Source organism: Coptis chinensis, chromosome 8, assembly GCF_015680905.1.
Source record: "Coptis chinensis isolate HL-2020 chromosome 8, ASM1568090v1, whole genome shotgun sequence".
NCBI lineage: Eukaryota > Viridiplantae > Streptophyta > Magnoliopsida > Ranunculales > Ranunculaceae > Coptis > Coptis chinensis.
The window spans coordinates 71207528-71226776 of record NC_141463.1 but is presented as its reverse complement, the minus strand read 5'-3'; the positions used below and the strand labels follow the sequence as shown (position 1 = coordinate 71226776).

The 19249-nt window shown below is 34.7% G+C and overlaps 1 pseudogene; it reads left to right on the top strand.

Annotated features, from left to right (window-relative positions):
* Nucleotides 1-1023: 1023 nt before the first annotated feature.
* Nucleotides 1024-19249, top strand: part of LOC147482776 (subtilisin-like protease SBT4.14) — a 39609-nt pseudogene continuing 21383 nt past the window's right edge.

Genomic DNA, 19249 nt, shown 5'->3' with positions numbered 1-19249 from the left:
TGAGTTGAGTTGCAATATATGAGCGAAGGCCAAAAAAGGAGATACCTCAGAAAAGTCTAGAACTCTAGATGATAGGTGGAATTTGAAAGTGAGCAGACAAGCTTAAAAGAGCGAGACTCCTCAGCGTCCGAAGCAAGGACTATCGACTCGCTCCCTTCTAATTTAATTTCCCTCCCAGTTGCCATAGACAAATTAAGTAATTTACTGATTTCATTCTGATCATACTATACTGGCCAAGTCACTGAATGTCTGAATCAACCAAGGACATACATAAGGATCTTTGATGCCATAGTCATTAATTGCTCGGTATGTAGGTAACCTTCATTGGTGCAATCTCACCCTCTTCTGGGCCATCTATGTCAGTATGTCACGTTCCAAGTCTTCAACTATTCCTTTTCTTGGAAGCCTTTGTGAATCACTGTTCGCCATAACAGTTCTATCAAAAGGAAAAAAAAATGCAGAAGACACAACTCAATCTACCACCGGAAAATGAGAGTTTTGATAGCTGCAAACCCCCTGTCGGCCTGATCAAGCTCGAAAGCCCAGCCCATTTGCCGATAACCCTGTTCTTCTATTTTGAGTTTTTGATACTTGGATGATAGTTTCATGACCAACAACCAAAACTTGAAGTAAATCGGACTTGACCGTGTGTCCAAGGTCAGTGCTTGCAAAAATAGAATCCACATCTGTCTTGTCCATATAAAGTACTCCATGACCACAAAACTCCTAACAAATGAACAACAGTATCCCCTTGCTGTTTGCTTTAATTGACTAATTTCCCATCACATTATCACATATATCTTCTTCCTTTTACCTATATTTTACATATATGTGATAATGTGATGGGAAGAAGATATATGTGATAATGTGATAATGTGATGGGAAGAAGATATACGGCCAGCAATTACATACATATATGAAGCTAAGTTAAGCACCAACAAATTTTAGAAACCTACAAGAACTATATATACATATATTTTACATACATTCCGGCCTAGAGCAAAGTAATTTGATTCTATAAACATGTCGCTTAACGAGTTCATACCTACCTGTAAATTGTTTGCTCTTCTTCTTCTTATCACGTTAAGCACATTTGTAAATGTTGATGGACAAGATGAAAAGGTGTTGTACGTACTGATACTTCTGTTAAATACATCTTCTTCTTCCCTCTTTAAAGTTAGTCGTATATAATTTGAATATGTAATGAACAGGCGGGTGATGATTCCGCTGTTAGTAAAAGTCGATCTCTGGATTGTCATGAAACAATGGTTGACTCGTACGTAAATGTTCTTGTAACGACCCGCTTTATCCTACCACGTCGATATTATCCCCACTTAGCCATTGTGGCCCATCCTTAGACTACTCCCCCGAGCAAACTTAACTGCGGAGTTCCTACGGAATCCATAACCAAACGTTCCGGAAAAGGCTTCGACGTTAGGATTTGGAGGATCAATTACTCATAGATAGGATCTTTGGACAACTTCTTAAGCGAAGTGGGATCTATCACATCATGGCGTAACCGTCACCCAAACCCGAGCTAGGCACTTTCCATCATATCCGTCCATGGGCTACGCCCAGGGGTATTACAATCCCACCACCTTAAGATCGAGCAGTCCTCGGCTCTGATACTATTTTGTAACGACCCGCCCCATCCTACCACATCGATATTGTCCCCACTTAGCCACTGCGGACTTTCGACAGTATGGGGTTTTGTCTAGACGAGACTTCCCAGGAAACTACTCCCGCCCGAGCACGCTTAACTGTAGAGTTCTCACCAACCCACAGCCAATTGTGCTTGAAAATGCCTTGACATTAGGATTTGGAGGATCAATTACTCATAGCCAGGATCTTTGAACAACCACTTAAGCGAAATAGGATCACACCATGGCGCAACCGTTACCCAAACCTGGGCTAGGCGCCTTTCCATCATACCCCCTCCTCGGGGCCACGCCCAGGAGTATCACAGTTCTAACAAATGTCACTAGAAGGTAATCAAATTAATCTATGCCAATATAGCATCATGTTTAATCAATTGTGTAGGTTAGAATTCATAATGAAGGTCATTGTGTATTCAGAAGTGCTACAGAAGCCAAGGAATCAATCATCCAGAGCTATACTTATTGCTTCAATGCCTCCACGGCGAGGTTAAGCTCTAATGAAGCGACAAAGTTGGCAAGTACGTGTAGTTATCTTCACCACTTGCACATTGTTTTGACCTTGAATTTACATATTATGGAAGTTCAATGTGCTTTCCTTGTACAGGCAGGGCTGATGTGCTAGAGGTCATCCCTAATGGATATCGCAAACTCCTCACTACAAGATCATGGGATTTTCTCGGATTTCCTCAGACAATTAAGAGAAATAAGGAACAAGAGAGTGACATCATCGTAGGTATATTGGATTTAGGTACGTACAAATACTGGATTCATGTATTTATCGAAATAACTTAGAACAAGATTCATGAATTAATAATTGATCATTGTTCTAATATTTATGTGATTATCAGGAATAAATCCAGACTCGGAGAGCTTCAATGATGCCAAATTTGGTCCTCCGCCAAAGAAATGGAAGGGAACTTGTGAACACTCTGCTAACTTCTCAGGGTGCAACAAGTACGGTTTAAGCTCCCTTTTCCATAAAATTGTTTGTACTTCATTATTGGGAAATCAAAGTAATATGAATGCACAAAAAAGGAACAGAGAAAACTAGAAAATCAATCACTCCACAAGCCATTGCACGATGAAGACAAAAGATCAACAACGGAAGTGGAAGCGGAATCGGACGGTAAAGATACGTCTTCTCTCGTTATCGTAACCACAATTACTAGAAAAGTAGCTTAAGTTTCACACTTATAAAACCCTAGACAAAGCTTTTATGTTGAGAAGAGTAAGTGGAGAAGAAAATTTGAGATTGATTGGAGTGAGTATGTTGGTTACTCTCTCCCTAATATATACGAAAAGGAATCCATATCCAACTCAATCTATTAGTCTTTATCAAGACTAGAGTCCCAAATTTACAAACTACTTGGTCGTACATACAACCAAGTCTTATATCTCCCATTCGTCTATGGTGGTACTACTTTACCATTCTCTTATCCAACTACAATATTGCAAAAACTTACTTCATACAGGGAGAAAAAGCGTGCGACCAACAAGAGTTTGCTTTTATGAGAGAGTTTCAAATCAAGTCATCCCCCGACTGAAATGGCACATCACATCTCTAACAACTTATAACTGCCTAATAAGAGTCTAAAACTGTAGTTTCAACCCCTTAATAATATTATATTTAGGCCAATTATGTTTATAATAAATAAGAGTTAGTAATGTTCTTGTATTTTTGTGTATTTCAGGTTTTTGAATCAATTATGTGAAGAAATACGTCACTTTCGCAAGAGAAAAGAGTCAAATTGCTTGCTAGAGAAATTATATGATTAAAGCCCAAGTTTCAAGGGGAAAAAAACCTTTTTAAAGCGTAGTCAAAGATGAAAAGTCAAAGTCAACGCGGGTAGAAAAATAGCATAAAAGTCAACAGAAGTTTCACAGACCGTATCGTTGGACTAAGACCTTGGAATTTAGCCTATTATATGTCAAAACGACCGGCTCAAAAAGAGCTTTCTAATGGATTCAGCCGTGATCCAATCAGAGCAGTAAAAGTGGATGAAAATGGTGTTGCAGTAAAATCCTGAAGAGAAACCCTTTTTGGACTAAAGTAATTAGGTTTTGGGCTTGATTTAGTGGCCCAAAACACAGCTCCAAAGCCCATGCACTAAATTGTAAACCTAACTCTCTCCTATATAAAGAGAGTTAATGCTAAACAAAACTTGGCTACTCCCCTATTTACTTTAGTTGTAAATTAGGGTTCTCTCTCTCTCTCCTCCTTCTATTAGTTAAAATAATTTAGCTCTCTCTCTCTCCCCTTTCTTTAGTTTAGTATAGTTTAAGTAATTAGGGTTTATAATTGTAGCCTCCATAAAAACTCCATTAAAATGCCTTCAAGTTATTATTATTATTCTATTCAATTGCTTCTCTTTCTATTATGTCTTATTCTCATTCTTTTGTTCATGATAGTCCCATGAATCAAAGCTAAACTCCCATTAGAGGGAGTTTGAATGAAGCTTTGAGAGGACTTGATTTGTTAGTATAGATTTGTTGTTTAGGGTTTCAAGTTTAGGTTTTTCTTGACTTAGAGATAAGAAGAGTTTAACCTAAACTATAGAATAGTGAGTTTGTCATGAGAATGGGAACAAACTTTCTCTCATGCTAATTAGTTTATGACTAGAGATAGTATAAAGTAATTAGGGATCATTAAAGGTCTAGTCTTTATATGTTAACTTTGTGTGAGAATATCTAGACTAAGGTTTTCTATACAAATCTATGCAAGCATGTTAAAAAATTAAAAAGTTGATTTCAATCTCTCTTTATTCTTCTTCATATTTATTCAAGTCATATTCAATTGCTTTAATAAAATTATTATAAGTTAAATTCATATATTTATTTTCGTAGTATAAATTCACATCCATAAATATTGCTCTCACCATTGTTTACTTGTGTTTGATTAGTTGAATTCATTAACTCTAGATAGTTAAGAGTAGAACGATTCCGTACTCTATATATTGCATAAATATAGATGTGAGAGTAGGAAATAAATAATTAATAACGTAAGAATAAATTAGAGAGATCTAGTTGTTGTTTTTATGGATTTCTCTAACCTATTCTTACGTTATAAATTATTTATTTCCTACTCTCACATCTATATTCATGCAATATATAGAGTACGGAATCGTTCAATCTTAACTCTTTAGACTTAAACGAATTTAACTAATCAAACACAAGAAAATAGTGGTGAGAGCAATATTTATGGATGTGAATTTATACTACGAAACTAAATATATGAATTTAACTTATACTAATTTAATTAAGCAATTGAATATTACTTGAATAAAATATGGAGAACAATAGAGAGAGATTGAAATCCACTTTAATTAATACTTAACATGCTAGCATAAAGTTTGTTGCGAAACCCTAATCTTTACATTCAAACACAAGGTTCAAACATAAAGATTAGACCTTTAATGATCCCTAATAAATTATGGTATCTCTAGTCATAACTAATTAGCATGAGAGAAAGTTTCTTTTCCATTTTCATGGCAAAACTCAATATTCTCTAGTTTAGATTAAACTCTTATTATTTCTAAGTCAAGAAAAACCTAAACTTGAAATTCTAACCAACAATTCTATACTAACAAATCAAGTCCTCATCAAAGCTTCAATCAATCCCCTCTAATGGAGGTTTAGCTTTGATTCATGGGACTATTATGAATAAAAGAATGAGAAGAAGACATAAAAGAAAAAGAAGTAATTGAATTGAATAATAATAATAACTTGAAGATATTTTATGGAGGCTACAATTATAAACCCTAATTACTTAAACTATACTAAACTAAAGCAAGGGGGGAGAGAGAGCTAAATTATTCTAACTAATGGAAAGGAGAGAGAGAGAACCCTAATTTACAACTAAACTAAAGAGGGGAGTAGCCAAGTTTTGTTTAGCTTAACCCCTTTATAAAGGAGAGGGTTATGTTTACAATTTTGTGCATGGGCTTTGGAGCTGTGTTTTGGGACATTGAATCAAGTCCAAAACCTAATTACTTGTGTCCAAAAAGGGTTTCGCTGTAGGAATTTATTGCAATACACTTCTCATCCACTTTTACTACTCTGATTGGCTCAAGGCTTATACCATTAGAAAGCTCTTTCTAAGACGATCGTTTTGACATACAATAAACCTAATTCTGAGGTCTGAGTCCAAAGTTACGGCTTACAGAAGTTCTATCGACTTTTCAGCTCTTTTTCTACCCGCATTAACTTTGACTTTTCAGCTTTGACTAGACTTTAAAAAGGATTTTTCTCCTTGAAATTTGGGCTTTAATCATATAATTTCTCTAGCAAGTAATTTGACTCATTTCTCTTGCAAAAGTGATGTATTTCTTCACATAATTGATTCCAAGACCTAAAATATACAAAAACACGTAAACATTACTAACTCTTATGTATTATAAACATAATTGGCCTAAATATAATACTATTAAGGGGTTGAAATTATAGTTTTGGCTCTTATTAGACGACCCCCAAACAGCATTTTGCTTGTCCTCAAGTAAATATGTGAAATTAAAATAAGTGGCCAAAAATATATTCCTAACTACTCTCGTTTCGCTGAGTGCGACTGCATTGACCATATGCAATAAAACATTAAACCACTAAGAATTTCCTAGTGGACGAGTTATAGCCTCGTGAGAGTTTTCTAGAGAAGGTACTCATAAACTTCATTTATACTACAACGACTAAGAAATAAAAGTAATTGTCCCCTAATTTATCTCAGATATCTAAACATCTAACTAGTATTTAATCAATGATCATAAATTTAACTCCTAAATTAATACATGCTTAATAATCAAATCATTTTAAGATAAACAGCTATACAATGAACTATGTTATGAAATGCAGTGGCAGGTTTTTTTCTGAAACTTTTGGGTAGCGTGCCTAAGTAGGTTCTCACAAGAAATGTATCAAGACACATAACACTCTAATTTTTTCACTCAAGTTTGCTAACTCTAGTGTGCAATAGGCACACGTTTCCTCACAATCTCAATGACAATCCAAGGAAGTCGAAGTCGATCAAACACATCTACCACTTACTATCACACCAACCTATTCCTAATTGAGCTAGAAGTCTTTATTAGGTGATACGGGGCGTAGATATTGGTTAAAAAAGGAAGGAAATGGATATTCAAAAAGACAAATCTTAGAAAATATGGTGTTTATATTATGTAACTAGAGAAAATCTTGTTCTTATTTTGCTTTTACACTTTGTTTCCAACCTTAGCTTTTTTGTTTTGGCTTTTGACTCTATTTTATTATATTTTTGGAGTTCTAACTTTTATTTTTCTTTCCTTTTGAAATCTTTCTTTTATTTTCTTTTTCTATTTCTTTTTCTTTCGAAGCAACTAACTAATTTTTGTTTACATAGGTTTTTCTCTTCTATTTTCTTCACTCATCCTATTTCTCAGACTTATCCAGATAGGTAGGCTGATTTTATTTTTTATTTTGTTTTATTGGGTAAAGGATTTGTGGTTTGGGAAAAGACTAATGAAAAGCTTAGTGGGGCGACTAACGGATAATAAATTTCATATAGGTGTGAATTTCTGGCTATATTGATCCAAAGAGGGCCTAAATTCTCGCTTAGGATATGGTATGGTGATCAAGCAAGTGGATGTGTGATTTCTCTACTCAGAATTGACTTCTCCCTTGTGTCATCACTCAAATATTAATTCATATGGGCTTTTTGGCATGATGCTCACAGGATATGTATAAAGTACTCTAACCTAAGTCTGAAAAAAAATATTGTCAGGTACAATCATAGATGCTCATACAAGATGTTCATGAAAATGTGCAATAACTATTACCTATATATTAATCTAAGTTAAAAAAATTAATTCCTAATTCATGTACTACGTGAGATTTCTAGACTAATATCATCATGGAAAATGGAACAATACCATTATCTCAAAGTGCAAAGCATAAACTATATTTTTGATTTTTTTGTTCTAATTTTTATAAGACAAATAATATGTAATATACAACCTAATATGTGCTTAAACATTTACAACGTGTTTCTGTACCACCCCCAAACAGAATCATATTTTGTCCCCAAAGTATGGAATGAAAATAAAAGATAGAGAGTACCATAGAAACATGCTTGTAAACGGGAGCACCTGAAAAAGAAAGGTAATCTATACTAATATAAAGAGATAAAAACAAACGCAACTCCTATATGAATTTCTCCCGTTATGGGGATAACATGAAATAATAAATAGCATTTGGGACATAAGCGGATTCTAACATAAATAAAATAATATCATATGTTCACAAATCAAGCATGCACCTATCGTGGCTCCTATCAGATTAGCTTCTGAAATTCCGTGAAATAGTGAATTTCACGAAATTAAGGTACCTAATTACATTATGCATCCTAATAAAATCAACAAGGCCTATGGATTCTATATTTCTATATTTCGATATTTACTACGTGAACTTACAATATGGTAAAATTAAATATACCACCCCCAAACAATTTGGGAGAAGGGGGTTCATGAAATATTTCAATAGCACAATTAAATTATTTAACTAACTACTTTTTATGATTTTTAACATTTTATAAAGAAAAGTGTATAATTTACATCCTAAAAGTGCCTAATTTTTGCAAATGTTTCTATCCCACCCCCAAACAATCGAACGCTTTGTCCTCAAAGTGTATAGAGATAAGAAAAGAATTTTCCATAGAAACTTGGCAAAAATTGACAGTACCTGTAACATAAATATTATAAAGATGATATGATAACATGAAACAATTAAACTGTTATGTACTAACTAACATGAACTCTACTAGAGTAAATATGAGAGGCAAAGGGTGGCAAAAAGATTTAAATTAAAATACCAAAATACGCCACCCCCAAACAAAATTTGAAAACTCTTTTTAAGTTTGAAAATATTTGTGGCATATACTCCAGAAAGGTGGTATGTTACAAAAAATTATATGGGTCTTTTAAAGTCAGATTCCTTAGACTTAATGTGATATATATGTATTAATATGCAGTTTATCATATATCAATAATCTAAATAATTGTGGATCTTTCCATAAACAACTATCACATAAAGCACCCCCAAACAGAATCAAGCACCAAGATGTTGTACGACACAGCTTAGTGGAATGAAAGTGAAGCCTGATAGACCTAGAATGTAACTGAGCATGCACTTTCTTCTTCTTCTTTGAACGAAAGGGTGTCCAAGTAAATGATCATGAGAAAATGGATGGTTGTGGAAAATATATGGGATATAAATAAGTTTTAGAAGGATGGAATGGAAAAAATGAGAATGTGGGTTTAGCACAAAACTCATTCATGGTGTAAGTATGAACTGTCTCAAATCTGAAAATGAAGGTGTCAGGTGGCTTGTCCTTGGGTATTATTTCCGAATCAGGAGGGTTTAAAAAATCATGAAGCACAGGAGAAGCAAAAAGGTCAAGTACAAACTCAAGGTTCCTTTGAAAAGGTGGAATATGGGGATTATTGGTGATGGAAGGTGAATGAGTGACATGAGGATGTGAGGTGGGTGAATGGTGCTCAACTAGTTTTCTCAGTTCTAGATCATCAGAAGCCTTGAGATATGCAAGACATTCCTCAATAGGTGGGTCAGAAAAATCAGTGGGATAGAGGTTGAAAAATTCTTCTTCCGTCATGGCGTTGAGGGATGAATGGATGTCAATAGGAGGGGACTCTTGAGGTGGTGAAGAAGGGTTGCAAAAGAGTCGAAGGAAATCTCCCTCGATTTCAACTACATCTAGGGAGTTAAAATTGTGATCTTTTTCTTATTCCATAAGATTGGTATCTACTAGTGTGGGGACGAAAGCGTCAGCCGCACTAATGTGAGATATAAAACTCTCAATGGACTTCACTTCTCCTTCTACAGGCAAACCTAGTTGTCCCTACTTTTATCTAAACATGTTAACTTCCATAGAAAGATTTCCAAAAGAAAGAGTCATTGAGCCATCCCGACAATTGATTTAAGCATTGGCAATTGCCAAGAAAGGACATCCTAAGATGATGGGAATGGAATCATGAGCAACTTCTATGTCGAGAATAACAAAGTCGGCAGGATAGTAAAAGTCCTAAACTTTAACGAGAATATTTTCAACTACGCCCTTGGGGTACTTAATAGAATGATCGGCTAACTGCAAAGTTATTTTGGTTGGTTAAAGTTTTGTTAGACCTAGTTGTTTATATAAATAAACAGGGAGTAAGTTAACACTCGCCCCCAGGTCTAATAGAGCAGTTGTTATGAAGTAATCTCCCAAGGTGCATTGTACAGTAGGACGACCAGGGTCATTGTACTTAATAATTCCGTTATGTTCAGATAAAAAGGGATATTGTTCAGTTAAGAAGGCTTCGTTGGGTATGTTGGTTTTCTTCTTCTTGGTGCATAACTCTTTTAGAAACTTAGCGTGTCCAGGTAGACTTTTTATAGCATATAGAAAATGTAGGTTTATAGTCAGACTTTTAAACACTTCCCTAATCTCATCAAAATTCTCGTCCTTTTTAGACACAACTAGTCTCAAGGAATACGGTGGTTTATCTATATATTTAACATAAGGGTCAAAAGTATTATTAGTCTTTGCTTTATCTTTAGCCGTTTTCCATCTAGGTGTCCATATTGGAACCTCTACAGGTCTAGGATCATCAATTTCTATGGTGGTATTTAGTAAGGTTCTACCTTTTGGTTGTGGTTGGACTGGAACTTCTACAGTTGTAGGCTCTTTAGTTTCTATGACAGTATTCGGTATGGTTTCATTTTCAGCTTCCATTTGCGGACGATCTGTAAGTATAGTCACTTTGTTATAAACTACTCTACCTGAACGAAGGGTAGTGACTGCCTGTAGGTCCCCTTGGTTTATATCACAATTATATTAAATAATGTTCATTTCGAAGGCGGTGTTTGTTGATGTAGGATTAGGCACTGCTTGACCTTGAAGCACGCCTGTTTGGTTATTATTTTGGTTAGGAGACATGTCAATAACCTTTTAGCACAAAGACTGCATCATTTGAAATATTTGTTGTATAATTTGATTATGATTTTGCAGCAAGGTTACTACTACTTCGTCTGTAGATGGTTTGACAGGTTGAGTGGCCATAGGAGGAGTGACCGAAACTAAGGCTTGTTGTATGATCATGTCTTGATGTTTATAGTTCTGGGTCATGGGCACTAAACTTTTATTCTGGTCACCTAAGTTTCCTTGTCCTTGATGCGGAATAAACTGGTTGAAGTTTGTAGTGGGCCTAACATTTTGATTCTTAAAACCTGGAGATGTAGCTTGTTGTTGTGGATTATAATTAGTGTTTTGCCTCCATTGTGTGTTAGATTTGTTATTAAAAGCATAGACATTTTCTAGTTGTGGTGGTGGTTGTTCATAGACACGAGGACAATAGAAGTCAGAATATTCAAGACTAAAACAAACATTATAACGAGTAGAGTTTATGTTCATGACTGAAGTGAGTTTTGTTGAACAGAGATGGCATCTATCTTTTTAGTGAGGGCATCGATAAGAGTTCTAAGCTCGGGATCAGGTTTAACCTCAAACATACTGGCAGCCTTAACTGTTGAAGAAGAAGGAGTGGAGTGGGAATAGTTGTTACCTCCCCAATTGTTGTTTCTCTTTGATTGATCTTCTAAGAATTTATAAGCCTCCAAGGCTCCTTTACTAAGAAAACTACCCCCATTCATGATATCTAGAACCTCCTTATGATGATGTGAAAGGCCCTTGAAAAATGCGCGGACAAGCGTGTCTTTCGCAAGGTTATAATGCGGGCATTCAATGAGAAGATCAGTGAAACAATTCCAGGCCTCTAAAAAGGATTCATGAGGGTTTTGGTGGAAAAAAATGAACCTTTTGAAGCATTTCATCTGTCTTTAATGGTGGGTAAAACTGTTCCATGAACAATTGAACAAGTTTAGCATATGAGTCCACGGAGTTTGGCGTTTGGGCAGTTAACCAAGACGCCGCCTTGTCGGCTAGGGTGAATGAAAACACCCTAAGTTTAACTTGATCTAGACTTATGCTAGAATGATGGAATGTAGTGATAACTTGTTCTATCCTACGCATATGTTGATAATGTTTCTCGTGGTCTAAACCATGGAAAACTGGTAACAAGTTAAATATATTCGGGAGAATTCGAAAATCCCTCACTGGGTCTGCAAGAACGATGCATGACTTAGGTCCATCAATTAGGGCTTTGTAAAAATCAGAGAGAGGAGTCTCTGGTTCTTTAGCCATTGTTGCAGGTGTGGTGTGCTATATTCTAGATAGGCGCGTGCGTTGACGTTTACGATAGATAATGTTAGATGGTTTTTTCTTACCAGACCTTAATCTCATACAAGGCTAAGTCTAAAATGAAAGAACAATAACAATAGTCAAATAAGCCTGATTATACTAGAATTAAACTCCTCTGACAAAAGAGACGAGGAGTGAAAGAAGGAGAACATGAATACCTCCTTGCTACTCTTATGAATAGCGTGTTTAATACGAATCTCAGTGTTCTATAAGAGCTTGGAACACTGAACCAGCAATTATTTCCAATGAAAATATGAATTGTAATTAACCTATGTAAATTGGGCTTTCTTCAGAGGGGCGCGAGCGCGCTAAATTATAAAGTAACAAAGGCGCATGCGTGCTCTGTTAATTTTTTTTTAGAAGTAGGCTTTCACACGATTTTCTGATGGGCTGGGCCTAGAAAAGTAGTTTGCTAAGACGTTCAGTAAGTAGCCTGTAAAATTTCAGAACAATTAGAGTTATGAAAGTCCTTTTACTGCCCTGCAAAGTTTGGGAAATAGTTTTCGGACACAATACAAACAACCGAATGGTTAACAAATCAAAACAGAGCCAAAAATTGATAAACTTTTACTGGAGACTCCTGACAAATCATGCGTGTTCATGTAAAATATTTAGAGCAATTGGAGTTCTACAAACCCTCCTTATCGGTTGTTGGTCCAGATATTAAGTCTTGCAAAACTGTAGAAATACACTGGAAACAATCCACTAGTTAGGTGGTCAAAATATATAAAAAATACTTCAAAGTTTTACTGTAAACTCCTGACTTATAATAGATACTCCTGTAAAAATCTTAGAATTTTTGGAACTGCCTAAGTAACCTTACTCGTCAGTTTTTCCCGAAACTTACGGTTTGAAAGCTGAAATGCAATACTATAAAGATGGTAATAGTTGACTAGGTAAAACAACTTGGAAAAATCTGAACCTATTCCAGTAAATCAACAACACCGTAAATATTATGCCTGAAATATTTCAAAATTTTTTGGAAATTTAAAAATACCTTTATTGCAGTGTTCTTCACTGAGAATCCGCAGACACAAGGGAGGGAGGGCGCGCTCGGAACAAGGCAAAATGGAGGGCGGGCGCCCTTGTGCCTAAAATAGTAAACAATACCAAAAATGCAAGAAATAAGAAAGAAAAATTAAAATTGTGGGTGGGTTGAGAATGGGGGATTGCCCCTTGGATTCAACCAATTGAATTCTTGTCCTGAATGAGTTTAAGACGGCAGTGGCGCCATTTGATAGCTTGTAAAAATTCAACGCGATTTCTCTAACCTTATTCTTACGATATCAATTATTTTATTTCCTACTCTCACATATAATGATATAATTTATAAAGAGTACGGATTTGTTCCACTCCTAAACTACCAAGACATAAATATAATCCAATTAATCAAACAAAAGGAACAATGGTGAGAGCAATAATTATGGATGTGAATTTATACTACGAGATAATACTATCAATTGATCTTATACTAATATTAATTAAAGTAATTAAATATACATGAATCAAATATTGAGAAAAACTAGAGAGAGATTAAAATCCACTTTTTAATTTCTTAACATGATAGCATAGATTTGTATATAAAATCTTAGTCTAGATATTCTCACACAAGGTTAAAATATAAAGACTAGACCTTTAAAAATCCCTAATTACTTTATACTATCTCTAGTCATAAACTAATTAGCATGAGAAAAAGCTTGTTCTCATTCTCATGGCAAACTCACTATTCTCTAGTTTAGGTTAAACTCTTCTTATCTCTAAGTCAAGAAAAACCTAAACTTAAAACCTTAAACAACAAATCTATACTAACAAATCAAGTCTTCTTAAAGCTTCATTCAAACTCCCTCTAATGGGAGTTTAGCTATGAATCATGGGACTATCATGGACATAATAATAGAAAGAATAAGACATAATGAAGAACTACTTCATTAAGAATAACTTGAATTAAATTAATGGTGTATCTAGGCTAATTAACAATAACTAGGGTTTAAAACTAAAGAAAGAAACTAAATTATTATCTAAAGAGAGAGATTATCTAGATGAGAGAGAGAACCATAATTTACAACTAAACTAAAAAGGGAGTAGTCAAGTTTTGTTTAGCCTTAAACCTCTTTATATATGAGAGGGTTAAGTTTATAATTTCGTGCATGGGCTTTGGAGTCATGTTTTGGGCCTTGAAATCAAGCCCAAAACCTAATTACATATGTCCAAAAAGGGTTTCTCTATGCAAAATTACTTCAATACCTTATTCATCTACGTTTACTTCTCTGGTTAGGTCAAATTTTAGACTATTAGAAAGCTCTTTCTGAGCCGGTCGTTTTGACATATAATAGGCTCAATTCCGAGGTCTGAGTCCAAAGATACGGCCTACAGAAGTTCTGTTGACTTTTCTGCTCTTTTTCTACCCGTGTTGACTTTGACTTTTCAGCTTTGACTAGGCATTAAAAATGTTTTTTCTCCTTGAAACTTGGGTTTTAACCATAGAACTTCTTAGCAACCAACCTTTGCTATATATTTCTTCACATATTTAACTCAAAGACCTGAAATATACAAAAGCATGTAAACAGTACTAACTCTTATTTATTATACACATAATTGGTCTAAATGTAAAATTATTAAGGGGTTAAAACTATAGTTTGGTCTCTTATCATCCATCATATCAAGAATTTGAGCTTACTATAGGAAACAATTATAATTATGAGCCTCAATTTTCAAATTTCCATAGTAACGCATATAATCAAAAGTTTTCTAGTCATCCAAACTATTCATGGAGTTCCACCAATAACAATCAACCAGCCATTCAGCCTCAACCTAACCCATCACAGTACGAGATCAACCAGATTCACTCAAAAGCCATATACCAAGAGCGCCTCATAATACTTCAGAACCTAGAATGGACAAGATTGATGCTAACCTCACCTACGCCAGACCCTTCCACCATGCTAGAAATCACCCACCCATATAGTTTGTCACCCTTCCTAGACCAAATTTCCCAACAAATGACTGACTCAGTAGAACAAACATTTAGGGAACAAATAGCCAACAATGAAAAACGTTTAGAAAACAAAATGCCAAAACTCAAACTATGTTTCAGAATCTAGCCCAAATGATTTTCATGGTCCCCTTACCTAACACAGAACTTTCAACCTTGTCAGAGATCGACATATAAGTAGAACAACCTATTCCCATAACCAAACTATTCGGCCTAGTTAAGACCTACCCTAAATTTCATGAACCAGTACCTTCTCATGACCTTCCCATTAACTATTATATTAACTCCGCACGCTACCTCGATGATGAAATTCTTAAAGACGACTCCGTAGGACTTGTTTCGGATGACCATGATGCCATTGAGGAAACTTATATTGTTTTAGAGGATGAGAGTGAGGAAATAGAAATCAACAATTCTAATCTAAGGCATGAACAAGGTAATGTGCAGGAATTAAATTCTTTATCGCAATGTGAATATCAATTTAGTTTGGCAGCTGAGAAAATAAAAATGGAAGAAATAGATGAATTTTTTAACGATAAAGCCACAAACCACAATTTTATGGATTCAGCTAAGCTAGATGAAGAATTCTATGATTTCTTAAGAGCATGTGAGGATCCACCAACTGATGAACCACCAACCGACCACCATCCACCTGAGTTACCACCTCCTAAAATCCAACCATTTACCACAACTAAGCCATCCATTCACCCACCATTTCAGAGGAACCTCGAATTTGCACTTCAGCCAATTGCCTCGGAGACCCTCTATAATTTTTTCAACCCTCACAGTGAAGAGTTTTTGCCTAGCACACAATCCCATGAGTATATCATTCCTGTAGTTGAGAGCCAAGCTTTGGCCGAGTGTAGTGAGAAACCTAGTTTGTCTTATTTTTCCTCATCTGAGCCTCATGAAAGACATCAGGATCCATACTTCATTCCTTTCTCACCTAAAGTAACAATAATTCATCTTTTGGGTCATTCTAAATCTTTAAAAAAGCTACAGCATGATGGTTTGCATATGTTCTTTGATGGGTTGCATAAGTTTTCATTCATTCTTCTACATGATTGCTTCCAATTATATAATTTCATTCTATTTGGGGTGCATTTAGTATCATGTTTTTATGGCTAGACCCCCAACTCTTTCGACTATTAGTTTATAGTTGGCCACACATCATCCATTTTGTGCCACCCCAATTTCTTGCTTATATAGGGGTGTGCACAGTTGATAAGAGCCCAAAACTGTAGTTTTAACCCCTTAACAATCGTACTTTTAGGCCAATTATGTGAATAATAACTAAGAGTTAATATTGATTACATGTTTTTATGCATTTCAGGCTTCAAAGTCCATTATGTGCAGAAATGTGCAACTTTAGCGAGATAAAGGAGCAAAGGTCGGTTGCTAAGGAGTTATGTGATTAAAGACCAATTTTCAAGAAGACAAAGCCTTTGTAAAGCCCGATCAAAAGCTGAAAAGTCAAAGTCCACGCGGGTAGAAACAGTGCACAAAGTCAGTAGAACTTCCGAAGACCATATCTTTGAACTCAAACCTCGGAATTGGGCCTACCTTATGTCAAAACGACCGGCTCGAAAAGAGGTTTCCAATGGTCCAAGCCTTGGCCCAATCAGAGGAGCAGAAGTGGACGAAACATCTGTCGAAGCCAACTACAGCTGAGGAGCCCATTTTGGACTAAAGAAATTGGGTTTTGGGCCCGATTTTCTGGCCTAAAACATGGCTCCAAGCCCATGCACGATTTTTGGATCTGAAAGTATAAAAATAAAAGCTTGACTCTTTGTTAATGGCAGTTAGGTTAGGAAGCTAATGTTAATAGAGTTTAGGGTTAGAAAAAGATAGATCTAGATTAGTTTTTAGATCTAGATCTAGTTTTTTTACATTCATTCAATTAGTTAGTTTAGAATCATATTTTAGTTTTTAGAATAAAGTATTAGTTCTTCATTTCAATTTAGATTATTGCTTAAATTCTTATTTAGATTTAGTTGTCTTAAATTCATAATTAGTTATTCACAATCTTAGTTCTAAATTAGTTTTAATTTCAGTTTAATTTAATTATGTCTTATTGTTATTATTGTTCTTGTGTTGGGAATGATAGTATAGAAATTTCACATCAACTCATTACTCTCACCATTGTTCCTTTTGGGTTTGATTAGTTGAATTCGATTTAAGTCTAGAGAGTTAAGAGTGGACGAATCATTACTCATTATATTGCATGATTATGTTTTAAGAGTAAGAAGAATTGATTTAAATGTAAGAACGGTAGGATTACGTATTAGTGTTGTTAACATCAATATTTAGGATTCTACTATTATTTTTACGGTTATCCACAGTCTAGGAAAATCTGACTTAAAACGATCCCACATTAAGTCTAGGGGAATCTGATTTTAAAATACCCATATAAGTTTTTGTAAAATACCACCTTAATGGAGTATAGGCCACAAAAAATTTCAAACTTCAAAAGAGTTTTCAAATTTTGTTTGGGGGTGGCGTATTTTAGTATTTCATTTCAAATCTTTTTGCCACCCTTTGCCTATTATGTTTACTCCAGTAGAGTTTGTGTTAGTTAGTACATAACAGTTTAATTGTGCTTCATGTTATCATATCATCTTTATAATATTTCTATTATAAGTACTGTCAATTTTTGTCACGTTTCTATGGTAAATTCTTTCCTTATCTCTTTACACTTTGAGGACAAAGTGTTCAATTGTTTGGGGGGGGGATAGAAATATTTGCAAAAATTAGACACTTTTAGGATGTAAATTACGCACTTTTCTTTATAAAATGTTAAAAATCATAAAAATTAGTTAGTTACATAATTTAATTGTGCTATTGAATTATTTCATGAACCCCTTTCTCCCAAATTGTTTGGGGGTAGTGTATTTAATTTTAGCACATTGTACGTTCACGTATTAAAATTGCATGTATAAATATCAAAACATAGAATCCATAAGCCTTGTTGATTTTATTGGGATGCACAATATAATTAGGCACCTTAATTTTGTGAAATTACTATTTCACGAAATTTCGGAAGTTAATCCAATAGGAGCCACAATAGGCGCATGCTTGATTTGTGAACATATAATATTATTTTATTTCTGTTAGAGTCCGCTTATGTCCCAAACGTTATTTATTATTTCATGTTATCCCCATAACGGATGGAACTCATATAGGAGTTGCGTATGTTTTTATTTATTTATATTAGTATAGATTAACCTTCTTTTTCAGGTGCTCCCATTTACAAGCACGTTTTTATGGTACTCTCTATCCTTTATTTTCATTCCATACTTTGGGGACAAAGTATGATTTTATTTGGGGTGGTATAGAAACACGTTGTAAATATTTAAGCACATATTAGGTTGTATATTACGTATTATTTGTCTTATAAAAATTAGAATAAAAAATATAGTATATGCTATGCACTTTGAGATAATGGTATTATTCTCTTCTCCATAATGATATTAGTCTAGAAATCTCACGTAGCACTTAAATTAGGATTTAATTTTTGAAACTTAGATTAATATATAGGTAATAGTCATTGCATCTTTTCATGAACATCTTGCATGAGCATCTATGATTGTACTTGGCAATATTTTTCTGAAACTTAGGTTAGAGTACTTAATACATATCATGTGAGCATCTAGCCAAAAAACCCATATGAATTAATATCTGGGTGATGACACAAGGGAGAAGTCAATTCCAAGTAGAGAAATCACACATCCACTTGCTTGATCACCATTCCATATCCTAAGCGAGAATTTAGGCCCTCTTTGGATCGATATAGCCAAAAATTCACACCTATATGAAATTTATTATCCGCTAGTCGTCCCACTGAGCCTTTCATTAGCCTATTCACAAACCACAAATCCTTTACCTAATAAAACAAAATAAAAAATAAAATTAGCCTACCTATCTGGATAAGTTTGAGAAATAGGATGAGTGAAGAAAAGAGAAGAGAAAAACTTGTGTAAACAAAAATTAGTTAATTGCTTCAAAAGAAAAAGAAAATAAAGTTTTCATCCAAAGAAAAGTAAAGAAAAAAAATAAAAAAAATAAAAAAAGTTAAAACTCTGAAAATAGAATAAGGAGTCAAAAGCCAAAACAAAAGGGATAAAGATGGAAACAAAGTGTAGAAGCAAAATAAGAACAAGGTTTTCTATAGTTACATAATATGAAGACCCTCGTTTCTCAGATTTGTCTTTTTGAATATTTAATTCCTTCCTTCTTTAACCAACACCTACGCCCCATATCACCCAATAAAGACATCTAGCTCAATTAGGAATAGGTTGGTGTGATAGTAAGTGGTAGATG